We start from the raw sequence: 14,734 nt of genomic DNA on the forward strand, positions 1-14,734 counted from the left end.
TGTAACCAAGGGATTTTAATCCAATAAACAGTGCTCTGATGAGCACAATGCAATGGGAATAGCATTAGGTCTTCCACTGCTAAATATTCAACTTGTGAAGGATTCTGTTTGGAAAGATGCTTTGACAGATAGTGTTTGGCGACAGTTTTTCCAGCCTTTTCAGTCATTTGAGAAATGCAGGGAGACTAAGAGAACAAGCCCCATATCCTGGACATTGGTGTTTTCATCTACCTGTTGACACCACAAAAAGGTGTCTCATATCTGTTGTCTGCTGCTCAATCTGACTCACAAAACTTCCAGTTGTGGAAGGAGAGGAATGTGTTTGGCTCAGCAATGAGACAGTGGTTAATTGATCTCCAGTTGTTTGGTAAACCACTCCTATTTTTAGTTTAAAAAAAAAAAAAAAAAAAAAAAAAAAAACATTAGTCTATTCTTTCTGTTAAAATCCAGAAAACAGCTATATTCCTAATAGACTAACCTATGAACATTTGGTGTGCAGCAGTCTGGCCTTACAAAATGCCAAGCACATGTCTGTGGGGGTTTGGGCTGCAGGACTTACCCTGCAGCCGAGTTGCGATCTGGGGCAGTGCATTGCCAAGCCCCCCCTCCCCCATGGCCACAGCTGGGTTTCTTCTTCCAGGAGGCTGTGGGAGCCTGGGAAGTAGAGGAAATTTCAGCCAATTTCAGCTGGAAGGCGCTTGACTGGAGCAAGCAGCAGTTCTTATTGTGGTCAGGCAGGGAGGTATATTATTCCCCAGTTTCCCTGCTTGCAGGCAGTTTTTCTGCAAGCATCAGCCCTCTCTTCCTCTGTTTTGTATTGTTGGCTCTGACATATATTCTATTGTTTCAGGTAGTGCTATTGTATCCCATTAACCTTGCTACAACCAAAGGGCAGTTGGCATGGGACTGGGACTTGGGATTCTTTCTTAGGTTCCCTGGTAAGGGTTACTTTAGGGCATTCCCTTAAGGGACTTGGAGTGGTGGTGGTAGTGGAAATGGAGATGCCCAAGTGTGGTTGTAGTTTTTCACACACACATCAGGGAGGCAGGTGATAATGCCGGAAGCAGCCCCAGTGCTGTTGCCTACTCCCTCCCCCATCTCATTGTTGTTTCTGGCTTCTGCCAACAAGTTGGTTCATCAGCCAACAAATGGGTTGGCCAACATATCTGCAACTGTTACCAGTATATGGTTGTGGCCTTTGCTTTCCAAAATCCCAGTGTGTTTGTGTTTCTTCTGTGAAGCATTCTCATCCCTGGACATGCAATGTCACCAGTGAGTTGCTCTTTCTTCTCCCTAGCAACAGTGTGACTTTTGAGATTTCCATGGCTTCTTGGATTCCTATGAGATTTGAAATCTTGTGGGAACCCTGAAGCTCATGAGAAGGCCTGTTCTTGCAAGACTTGAGGTGCCTCATGTGCCACAGCCAGCCTTCAGATGGCCTCACAAACAGGAAGAGTTTGTCTCATAATTCTGTACAGAAAACCTAGCCTAAAGAGACAATCCCATGAACATCATCTTGCATAATATAAATACTACATCAATCAAATTTAGGGTTTTACCTTAGTATCAATAATATTGTATGCAAACATTATTCAGAACCCCGACTTAGCTGTCTTGTAGTGAAGTTTTAAAAACAACTTTTCTTTTCTTTTCTTTTTTTACCCTGAATCTGAATTCATGATGTGATGAAGTATGATCAGCAAAGCGGCAGCAGTCACATTACTGTGTGGTTCAGTCAACTTCTTTCTTCCCAAAATAAACTCCCTAGATGAATGCAGACCTGGAGGAGAAACATCAGAGAAAACATTTTCATTTAGACACCAAGCAAAATACCTTTTAATGTTTATACACAGAGAACTGAAGCTTGAATGATTCAGTTTAGCACAAATTGTATTGACATGAAATAGTTTAAATATCAATTACAAAGCACAATTTGAGTGTGTGCATAATTAGAGATATCTCTGTCTTGTCGAGCATGCATGAGATAAATTAAAATGGCTCCAAGGTGTGTTTTTTATTTGGTTGAGAAGTTTCATGGGTTGTGGAAGCAAGAGAACAATTTGTTATTTCTCCCTTTTCTTCTTTATATGTAGGATGGATCTTCTGAAGTCTCCTGTTATCTTGTGAATGTCAATGTTAGCATAGACAGAAAAGTGTTCCTAGGCCTTATGTCTCTCAAAGTGAGTTTTTCAGTGTAGAAGAGGGTTAAAAAACCAAAACAAAACCTCATTAGACTAGCAGTATTCATATTAATTTATTTCATATTCTCATGTAAGAAAAAATAAATAAAAATATTCTCCCTACTGGGCAAAATTATGAGAGTCCCCACATATTTTTGATGATATTTCACAATTCAGAATATTTGGTAAAAAAAATTCATTTATATAACAGCCACCCTCACCCTACTGTGCCACAGGAAAAAAAGATAAAATTTAGTGGCTGTGCACAAAACATCTGGAATATTATATGGCTACTGTGTACTATATAGCACTGTAATGACACTGTTGTTAATTACCCTCAAGCTGACCTCGACTCATGGTGGCTCTGTGGATAAAACCTCTCCAAGTCTCTCTGTCCTCTACTTTTCGGTTCAGGTACTGCAGGCTCAGGCTCACAGCCTCTCTGGAGATGATCATACCAGCCTTTCTTGTCCTTTCCTCTCATGCTAGGTGTGGGATGTAAACTTTATTGCACACCTCTGTGCCCAGGCAGGAGGCATCTCACACCCGATCCGTGTGTGTGCCTCTGTGTGTGTGTGTGTGTGCACGCGCACATCTATGTGGTTTTGCTGGTTCCTTCCTCTGAAACCTAACCTTCAGTCCTCCTTTTCTAGTATGTGTCTTCCATTCCAGCCTTCTGCACAGGAGGAATTCCAAAAATGTCCTCCATTTTGAGCACCACTAAGAAGCAAGAATATATACGTTCACATTAGTGTTTTTAGCTTTTCTTTGGTCCTACACTTTTCATGTCCTACCCTTTTCTGGAATGTCCTACATTTCATGCTGCCTTGTCCGCCTTTGAGATGAGGACATCTCGTCATCCTGAGTTAGCTGTGCTTTGCCCCCACACCCACCAGCACTCCTCAGCTGGGCAGATATCCTTCTCCTGCCACTCGAGGGTGTTGGCATCCGTCCACCCACCCCTTTATCCCCATCTGCTCCAGGCTGTTGAATTCTGGGGAATGTAGTTTGTTGCAGCATCAGAACTTTTCCTCACACTGTCCCTCTTTTCTCCCCTCAGTGGCTGTTCCATTGCGGAAGGGGAAATGCTTTCGTGACTTGTCAATGCAAATATATTCAAAATGTTATACACACTGCCATGCAAATGTATTTGAAACGCATTAGTCACACTGCCAATGATGCAGAATGTGCAGATCTTTTGGGAAAACTCAGAAAAATTCCCGGGTCCATTAGCCCCAGGTTAAGAGGGTTTTTTGGCAGCCCCCTACCAAAATGCATTGGGTGTATTCAGAACATGTGTGAACAGCAAGGATTCAACCTAGATTATTATTATTATAGTGTGAATGGGGCCTGAGGTTGTTAATGTCTCTTACTCCAATCTTAATTCCTCCTGCCTCTAACTCTAAGCCTGTTGTGCATACAATAGTTTCTGCGTACAGGTTGAATAAGCCTGACCAATTTTCTGATTAGGAACCATTCAGTTTCTCCATATTCAGTTCTGATGACAATGGCTTTTCCTGAGTACAGGTTACACATCAGGACAAACAAATGTAGTGGGACTCCCATTTCTTTAAGAACATTCCATATTTTTTTGTGGTCTATACAGTCAAAAGTTTTACTGTAGTCAATAAAGCACATACAGATTTTCTTTTGGAATTTCCTGATGTATTCCATTAACCATTGTATGTTTGCAATGTGACTCCTAGTGCCTCTACCTTTCCTGAATCCAGCTGGCACCACTGGGATTTCTCATTTGATATATATATATAGTAGGAGTCTTTGCTGCAGAATTTTGAGCATGACTTTGCTTGAATAGGATATTAGTGCTATGATCCTGTAGTTACTGCAGTCTTTTTTGTCTCCTTCTTTAGGTATTGGAATGTGAGAATGCATATAGGAATTGATATTGCTACACAGTTAATTTTGGTATGTGTCTCCCCCCACCCAACCCCATTTCCTGATAAGCAGCCACTGTGATCAATGGGAGTCCATTCCCGGGTTGACCAAGAAGCAGCTGTCTGACATTCCCACCCTCTCCCCTGAGCAATCTCTGGCATGGCAGACAGATAAGGAGGCCCTGTTACTCTAGAGTCTCCCTCAGTCTAGAGATTGGTCATGCAAGGGAGGTGGGAACAGCAAGCAGCAGCCTTCCAATCAACAGGGGAATTGACCCCTGTCAATCTCAGTGGCTGCTTATCAATATGTGTGGGTCTAGGGGACTTTCATGGTCCCTATGTAGCCCCTAAACTAAACTAGGGGCTGCATAGCAATTTTGATTACTTAGCAGTTACGAGTACATAACTGTAGGTTATATATTCCAAGTTACCCAATAAGATTTTGGACACTACTTTCTGTATGAAACATTGTTTCCTTGAAGAAAATGGTTTTGTTTTTTTTAATGAAAGGGTCCTGAAATTTAGACAGTCTTGTGCAGTTGATGTCCTTTTCACTCCAGCATCTTGACGTATTCAGATTCCATCTCATCCACAAAGAAATTTTGTGCTTTTACCTTTCCTATTACATATTTTTATATATTCATATGCTTTTCTGGTTTTTAATAGAAGCAGTTCTGAAGTAAGCTGCATATAGAAGTACATGAGTCTAGAATGGATGTTTTTTAGGAAATATCCCAGTGGGAAGCATCCATTACCTTAAAAAAAAAAGAATCTATGTTTCACCTTTCTAAGATAAATTTTGAGGCATTGTAATGAATTTTTCCTTTATATCAGCTGATGGCAGTAATGACTTTTGTTAGGACTGCATTGTGTTTTTGAAGCTTCATTTCCTTGGGGATGTGTTGTAATTTCATATATATATACATTTCAAGTTTCCTGTTGAAAGCTTGACTTACTTTTCACACTCCTCTGATTTCCTACACATGCCATTAAATCTGAAATTGTTTCTCTTGTTATCCATCTTTCATCTAATATGTGATAGAGGTTTTAGGAGAGCAGAGCCTCAAGTATAGCTAAAGACACCTTAATATTAGGGATTTCTTTTTTCTCCAATTTGTATAGAAGAGCTGGGGAGGCAGATGGGAATAGGGTTCAGGCAAATAGATTTTCTAATATGCATATTTCAAAGATCAGTGAAATGGAAAGCAGTTTTAGAATCAGCTCAGTCATATTATAAGGTTTACAAGGTAATGTTGTGGTACAGTGCTTTTCAGACTTTCTGCTATTGAGGGATAAACTCTATGTTGGCTTTTCTGTAGAGAAACCTGTGAGCATTGCACAATTTATGCATATGTGATTCACAGAGGGAACTTGTCCCTTGTCAACTAAATTGGGGCCCAGAGAACACACCCAGTCCTTTATTTTTATTTTTAAAAAAGTGTATGTTTTTGCTTCCCAATTTGTGTCTCATCCTTACTGTAAAGACCGCAGGACAGCAGGTATGGTTCTGCTAAACCATTTGAGGGTCTCATAACCTCATCAGCATAGGCTGAGATGGTGACTGACCCTCAGTCACCAAATGAACATTATGGATTTGAACTAGAGTTCTAGTCATTTTATTGAACTGGCCTCTTCACCTGTAGACCTGTGAAAGTTCATTTGTTCCCCCATTTTACTTACTTACACTCAGTGTTCCTTAAGTCATTTTCATGAATATTTCAGATGTGTCCACAAACTAGGCAAGTGAAAAGCATGTTGGAGTGTATGTACTTTTAGACTAGGTATCCTCAAACATCTCTTTATTCACCACATGCTAAACTGGTCATATTGGTTGCTGGAATTTTTGATTAAGTGGCATAAGGATGGTTTTTAGAGATCCCAAAAGAAGCCAGCCCCTACTTTTTCCATTCATCTATTACCTTGGAGATTAAAGACAGGATAATGATTGTCATCTTCTCTGCTAGCTCCACCACCACAATGGTTAGTGCTGTCTGTTAGAATTATGTCTCTGTGAAAGATTGGTTAACTGTAAGGATGGAAAGGATAGTTAATGCTTAGGGAAGAACATGAAAAGAGGGCTTCTCAAGAGTCAGGAAACCTCAACAAGAGAATCTTCTTAAAGCTGGCTCTTTTTCCTTCTGGATCTTTGAATAGACTGAAGAACTACTCCCACCCACTATTCCCCAGCCCAGACACCTTTTCCTTGCTCCCCATGACTATGCAGTGACTCAGGGGGAAGGTGGGGGCAGTCATTCTCTCTGCCTATGTTATGATAGCCATACATGATGATGACATTATCCTCTAAGATTTCTGAAGTACCACGGGTCCCTCCACCTTCCCTCCATTCTCCCAGCGACATCATTGCAGCGTTAGGTGCAGGGAGAAGGCATGCAAAGAGTGTTGTTTCTGCTAAGGTTTTGGCATAGTTGTAGATGTCAGTCCCCAGCTTCACCTCCCTCCCGCCCAGCTAGTACATGGCTGCATCAATGGAAGGAGGTGTGAGGCTGCTGAGTAAGGGTTATCACTGGCTATGTCCTTATTTTGAAGCGACAGTCAATGTTCTATGAAGGTTATAATTTGATGTCAAAGGTTTTCTCAGATATACCAAATGGTTGTTGTGATATAGCTGAACCTTCTCAGAATTTGTTGTTTTTGTGTTCCTTATGGCAACTTTAAGGGAAACCTATTCTACATATGGAAACTATGGCTGGCATCCTGCTAGAGGTGTAGGCCTTCATAAATTCAATTTATGCCTGTGAAATTTACTTTTTTGGTTGTTGCAGAGTAGAAGAGTTAAAGGAAATGACATGATGGGGTTGGGCTGCAGTACCTTACAAGATGGGGGGGGGGTTTACCAGTGAGAGGAAGATGTGTTATAGTTCTGCCTATGTGTCCTGAAACTGGCTCTTGGCCTGTATCTTTTACAAATATCAGAGTACAGAGTACTAGAACTACAGGCATATGTGTAACTGCAGACTGTTCTCCTTTGCTACCTTTTTTAAAAAAGAAAGATGGATTTTCTGTGGTATGAGAAAAATGCAGAACTGCCAACAAAATGGCAATACAGTGACTGGGTACATCTAGAACAGGCTTTTACTGTGTAATCACACTACCTCAATTATGGATGTTTAAATTTATTGGATGTTATCCAGATGTTGCCACTTGTGTTTTTTCTTTCTCTCTTCCATGTTTTTTTTAAAATCTAAGTGATAAAACAGCTGCACAGTGTCTTTTGTGAGGTAGCCTCTATATAGATGATAGAGAGGTAATTCTTTGCTAATTTCATTATTGAGGAAAGCAATGAGTAATTTTAGCAATTTTCCTCCTTTGAAAATTGCAGTTTTTAAAGCCTCTTCAAGGTTTGCAACTTACTCTGTGTAAAATTCACATGTTGTGTTATTAAAGCAGCATTTATACACATGATGCAGCATTTTCTCCCCAGGAAATACTTCTGTGCTTAAATCTTTTCAGTGTGGAAAACACTATTTTCTGCCCAGAAAATACTGTAGATAGGACTTGCTGTGCAGAAAATTTGCACTCTTGGGAGAGCCGTGACACAATATTTCCTGCACAGGAATCAGCATTTTCTGTACAAAAAAAATAATAGCCAGAATTCACTAAGGCAGTAACAAATGTAACAACCTTAGTTACATAGAGGCGTTACAAACCGCCGCTTTGCGGCGGTCTCCCGACGCTGCTGTTTGCTCCGCAAGGGAGCCACCGCAGCCAAACCGCGCGGCTCCCTTACGGAGCAAAAAAGAAGCTTCAAAATGGAGCTTCTTCTGGCGGCGTGCTCATGACGCCACAAGGCGCCAATGGCACACTCGTGACATCATTAGCGCCGCGCAACGTGCGGATGCACAGTGTCCATTACGTCAAGATGGTGACGGCCGTGTGGAACGGCCACCACCATTTGTTATGGACAGAGTCCGTAACAGGAATAGGGGCGTCTGGAAGACGTCCCAAGTGGCGGTTTGTAACCCGCCATAGCTAAATAATCTCTCCCAGCCAGACTCCTCCAATCCATGTACAATATTGCCAAAATCCGACCATATCTCTCCGCCTCTACTGCCAAGATCCTGGTCCATGCCCTAGTGATCTCACGACTTGACTACTGTAATGTCCTCCTGGCTGGGCTTCCTCTTTCTCACCTCCGTCCTTTAATCTCTGTCCAGCATTCAGCTGCACGCATTATCATTCCACCCACCGCTCTGACCACATCTCTCCTGTGTTGGCATCCCTTCACTGGCTCCCTCTCCCCTTCCGCATTCAGTACAAGCTCCTGCTGTCACTCCTGGAACCTTCTTCCTCCACAAGCAAGAGCCATCACTTCTTTAACCAGCTTCAAAACGGAGTTGAAAACCATCCTGTTCCGAGAAGCCTTCCCAGGCATTCCATAATTGTCGCTTACTATCTGATGTTCTGTTGTTGACTGTTTATCGATCCATTTCCTGTATTGCTATGTACTGTATATGTATTATCCTACTTGTGAGTATTTATTTTCCCTGGATAATGTTTAACCTTCCATTTTGAAGCCAAGCCCTCCCTTCAGTCCATCTGCCTTGGTCCAGGCCTTGGAGGTTGAGAGGAACTGCTGGACCTCTTACCCTTTCCTGTCACCACTCCCTTCTCCTTCTGTGTCATGTCTTTTTAGATTGTAAGCCTGAGGGCAGGGAACCGTCTAACTAAAAAGATTGCATGTACAGCGCTGTGTAAATTTACAGCGCTTCATAAATAAAGGTTAATAATAATAATAAATACTAAGTTAGTCACCTGTCGACCAAGAAGCAGCTGAGTGACATTTCCATCCCATCCCATGAATGATGTCTGGTGCAACAGCCAGAAGCTGGGGCTCTGTAGCCATTCTCCTTCACTATAAAGATAGCTTAGTTTCTTTCCAGTTGATAGGACCCCATTGACTGCAGCGGCTGCTGCTTAGTAAATGAGCACTGGGGGCTTTCCTTGTCCCTGCATATCCCCTAAACTACTGTATATACTCAACTACATGTCAGCTCATGTATAAGCCGAGGGCAGGTTTTGGCCTTTGATATGGCCCATGGATAAGTTGAGGGTAAAACTTAGGAGCATGTAAAAAAAGGATCTAAAGGATGAAGGCCTAACTGTTTGTACTCATACTAAAGGCTGGATGGACGAGAGAGCAGTGAGGTTGCAGTGCTTCCAGGACAGATTATACTCTTGCCTTTGACCAGGGGATGGTTCTTTTATTTTTATTTTTAATAAGAATTAAAGTACACTTTGGGGGGGGGGTGTCACTTTTTTTTCTAAAATTTTTAGACTTATACAGGAATACAGTATATACAGTAAGCTAGGGAATATGTTGGGATCATGACTACAAATCAGTCACCTAGGGCTGCATCTACACTGCAGAATTAAAGCAATTTGACACTGTTTTAACTGGCTTAATGCTATTGAATTGTAGTTTTGTGAGATATTTAGCCTTCACTTTCGGAGAGCTCTGGTACTGCAACAAAGTACAAATCCCAGGATTTCATAGGATGGGGGTATGGCAGGTAAAGCAGGGACAACCTGCATAAATTCTGCAGTGTAGATGTAGCCATGGTTACAGATTCATAACAACCTTAGTTAATTCTAGCCTTTATTTCAATGCAGAATTTTTTTTCTGCATAAAATGTTGTGTCCTGTGCAAAACGGCTCTTTTCTGTAACAGAAAGAAACCATATGTGAATTTTGTGCCGAATGAGTCCTGAACTGCACAGATTAGCGGTATGCAAAGGGATTTTGTACCACATTTGAGACTGTGTGGAATGACGTCTCTATATTCTATTGACAGTCCAGGATTCTCATCATCAGTTTTCTTGACTATCAAAAAACCCACAAACTGATCATTAAAAATAGTTTTAAATATTATTTCAGTTCCTACTGGAGGCAGCCTAGATCTCTGTAGGAGGAAAGCACAAGATTTCCATGGTTAATCTTAAGGAGAGAAGCATCAATGTTTAACATGATTACTGAAGACTGTGAATATTAGGGAATTCTTCTCCTATCTCCATTCTCTTTTAATCCTCCCCCACCCTCACATTTTGTGTCTGCTGAAGTATTTGTACTATTCTTGCTTCTTCAGACTGATTGCACATGTCCATGAAAGACTGCTTTTAGGAAATCTTGGCTTATACACATCTTTGTTTTGTCACTCTTCCGTGCATTTTGTTTCTTATCTACAGTCTGATCTTGAGCACTATTGCTGGTTTTTTTGTTCTTCTTGGCATCTGTAAGTTTTGTTTCTAAAAGTTTTGTTTTACTTATGGAAAAGGAGTATTTCCCCTTTAAATTGTCATCTTTCATGTTCATCCCATTCTCTCCCTTCCTTATTGTCTATTGCTGTAAGCTATTAGCTGAAGACATATGACCTTTTTTCTTCACTGGCCCTGATGGTGAAAGAAATTTTCCTATACTTTAACCCCTTTGATGGATGAGTACAATATTATTTGTCAGGAACCTTCCTGTTGGTTCCTGCAGATTCATCCTAGCCACCTACCCCCTGCTGTCTGACCTCATATCAGATATACTGCTTGATATGATTAGCCTTCAGCACATACATATACCATAAGTTCATCTGTTATAGCCAAATTGACGTGATATTTGTGACTGCTCTTTTCTATTGACCTTTTTAATTTGTCTGTGTCTTGGAGGTAAGATGAATAAGTATTTTCATAACTTTTCCATTCTGGTTCCAAGTGTGTGTATCTGGAACACTACCTAGATGTGACACATTGTTCAGTCCTGAATTCTTTGGTCACAGACCTCTGCTTACGGTGCCTTTTATTTCATATTTGTTTGAGCTAATAAGAATAAGGGCTGGCATTCTGTATTGAAGTTACAGATTAGTAACTTAGAGTTATGATGCCAGTGTGGCATAGCAGTTTGGGTGTTGGACAAAACTCTGGAGACCACGGTTCAAGTCTAAGACATGAAACCCACTGGATGATCTTGGGAAAGTCAAATGCTCTCAGCCTCAGGAGAAGGCAGTAGCAAACCTCTTCAGTGCAAATCTTGCCAAGAAAACTCCATGTGGGTTGCCTTAAGTTGGAAATGAATTGAAGGCACACAACAACAAAAACAACAACAAAAACAACAAACAACAGTAACAACAACAAAGTTATGAATGAATAACTGCTCTAAATGCAGTAAGACTATATTCTATAAGCACTATTGCTATAAATGCAAATGCACCTCCAAGCCCATCTTCATTCAATATGACCGCTTGCTTTTAAATTGGGCTGGATGTGTGTCTCAAACCAGGAGATGTGATTTAGTTACACATTCGTAACTATGCAGCCAATGTAGATTTGTAATCTTGTGCTTTAGTTTTAAGACATTAAGTGAAAGTATAGTATATGAAAAATTTGCAAGGGATTAATTCATTAAAATATAAAAGCCTATCAAAAAATAGCTATTGAACAAATAGTACAAAAAAGAAATGCCACCATGGGCTGTTTCCATAGCAACATTCCATAGCAACTCTCTCTTTCTTTGTGCATTTTAAATCATGTCATATTCTTGTCTTTATTAGCTGATTTTCATTTTCTTTAGTCCATGTTTGTAAATAATTGATTCATCATGTAGAACAGAAGGTTCCTCCTTAAGAGTCATAGATGTCCTCAGACAGCCCAATAACATGATGTGTTCGGTGCGGCTGTTTATGGGGAAAAAATAAAATAACTGCTTTAATGTGATTCTCTTCATAGATAACACTATGATGCACTAGTTTTAACCAGTACCCTATTTAGCCAATTTGCATTAGCTTTTTGAGTATGGCCAAAGGATACAGACTGACACCAAGCATATGGCAAAGCGTATTTCAGTGCACATTTCAATTCAGCAAATATTTAGTGGACTTCCACCAAACCACTTTTGAAAGCTTGACTTCCTCCTCAACCGTCCCCTGGGTGAACCCTGAGCCCCAAGGGCAACCTAATAGCTGAGTTGCTCCCTGTCTAGCCATGTGCTGGAAGGCAGATCCAAGGATCCCCACGCCTAAGTCGCAAGACTTGACTGAGGGCAAAGACCCCAGGACGGCCTGAATTCTTACCCAACACCCAAACAACCAGTAAAACTGGAAGTGGAAGGATTGGTTGAATCATTGCCCAAGGAAGGAGCAAAGTGTGTGTGTGTGGGGGGGGGGGGGGAGCCTATGAACTGATGCAGTCATTGCTGGCCTCTCCTCCATTGAAGCAAAGGTGAGTCCTTGCTTCTCTTAAAGACGCTCCCTGTCAACCAACATTTTGGCCCCCCACCCAAAAAAAAAAAAAACAAAAAAACAAAACAAAACACTAAAGTAGCCATTTCACAGGCTAGTCTTATAGTATGTTGAATTTAATTAGAAGAGACAAAGAATAGATTAGAAGGTGACAAGAAGAAAAGAGGGGCAAGAACTTTTTGTGTGTCTAAAGAGAAACACAGAATTTGACCAATTTTGTATCAGGCCAGGCTCAGCAAAATCTAAGAAGTGAAGAACAAGCTAAGTGTCTCTCCAAATGTTTTCTCTCAAATGTAAAACATAAAGCTGATTAAATTCTTACTCTACATAAATGTAAACGTAAATTAGGACAACAAAAGGCACTAAATAGTGATACAAACAGCAAAGGAAGAATAAGGATGTCAAGTCTTACAGTAAGTATATCACGAAAGAAAATCTTGTGGGAAGCAGAGAAATGGAACTCTAATCCCTAAGAGATAACTACAACATAAGTTTTATGGAGATGCTTTAAAAAGTTCAATAACAGAAGCTAACCCAAAAGCAACAATACAGTTTTGGACATTTGAACAGGATTGCCTGTCCAGTGAAATCCAAAACTAGAATAGCCAGATTATTGTGTGGCAAAGGTTACTTAGCAAGTTTATTTTGGAGAGATTTCATGGCATGCATAGTCCTGAAATACACTGGGTTTTTCACTTTTTTGGGGGGGATTGTATTTTTAATAATGTGGGGAAAGATTCACTCAATAAGAAGACTTTTTTTAAAAGCCTTCTAGAAACAAACAAACAAACAAACAAAGACCAACCGACTTATGGTGTTCACAAATTAGAACCCTACCAGATTTTATCTGATTTTATCCCATTCTTTAATACCTCAGCTACTTATGCATTTCCTGGCTGGCTCTAAGCAATATCTTGGCAATGAACAAAATGTTTTCCTGGTTGCTTGCCTGAAATCCAAGCATCACAATTCTCCAGGTTAAGGTGAACCTTTTTTTCAGTTTCTGACAAGATGATGATAGATCAGCAATTTGTCAAGTCTCCTTTGTCACTTTTCTTCTGAGGAAGAATGACAGGGCTTGAATGCCTTTCGTCTTCAAACATTGACACCTTTCAGTTACTTAAATGGTTCTCAAAGCATCCTGTTGCCTTCCCTCCTCTTGGTTGGTCATTTTGTCTTAGAAGTATGACATATACATAATCAGCTGGGAGTTTCATTTAAAAAGCAGCTTTGAATGCATTTCACATTAATAAATTGAAACAAGAAATCTGGACAATAGCATTAACCGCAGCTGCTATAATTTTGAGAGATGGGTGCCTCCATACACTTACATAACTGCTTGATGTTATTGTGTCTTCACAGTTTATGGTGACCCTATGACGAGGTTTTCTTGGCAAGACTTGTTCAGAGGAGGTTTGCCATTGCCTTCCTCTTAGGTTGAGAGAGTGTGACTTGCTCAAGGTCACCTAGAGGATTTCCATGGCTGAGTGGGGATTTAAAGCTAGAGTTCACTCATTTCACTACAATACACTGCAGTTCCTCGGAAATATTTTGCTCACAAATGTGGGGGGAAATCCATAAACCCAGACACCTCAATCTAATGGTGCAGTCATAAATACATGGAGCATAAGTCCCATTAAATTTAATCAGTTTTACTTGTAAGTAGACAACCCATATGACTGCACTGCCTAAAGGATTATGGAATACACAACAGGCTGGAGGTGCTCAATTTTTCCACAGAAAAATCAATGAGAAGTTTTAAAAGTACTTAGCATCTAGATGGAGGGATACATGCCTGAATTGTTCCCCAGCATCTCTTGCTGTCAAGATGCAATAGTTTTTGAACAACTTCAATTTAGTGAAGGATGAAAGCAGATTGCCCTTTGTTTTGAACTAAAATATCTTTAAAATATATATATATATCACTCAACAAAATGGTAGTACTTAATTTTGGTCTGGTTTGCAGAAAAGAAATAGGAAAAAATATTTAATACATATTAACTTGTTTGGTTCTCCAGCTTCAAAACACAAGGGTTTTTCCTTGCAATTTCCAATATATGTCTATTTAAGCACTTCTTACTCTTGTGAGGAGAAACTCAAGTTCGTTATAGTCTCACAGTAGCAAGAAATGAAGAACCTCATTAACTGAAAGAATAAGAGAGCCCTCTGGTGTTCAAAATAATGCTTTAAATTACATTTGAAGGCAGAATGTACACACTTTACAGTACAATCATGTACATGTCTGCTTAGAAGAAGGCCCAATTAAGTTCATTGGTGCTTACTCCCAGGTCAGTGGATTCAGGTCTTAGTTAATAATCTCTGTGTTATCCTTTGGTGAGTTCAAATTCTATTAATCGTTTACTCTAATAATGTAATTAAAATTTATCTAAATATGCATGAACTTTCATCAAAATGTTGTC

This window comes from Sceloporus undulatus, chromosome 1, assembly GCF_019175285.1.
Source record: "Sceloporus undulatus isolate JIND9_A2432 ecotype Alabama chromosome 1, SceUnd_v1.1, whole genome shotgun sequence".
Lineage (NCBI taxonomy): Eukaryota > Metazoa > Chordata > Lepidosauria > Squamata > Phrynosomatidae > Sceloporus > Sceloporus undulatus.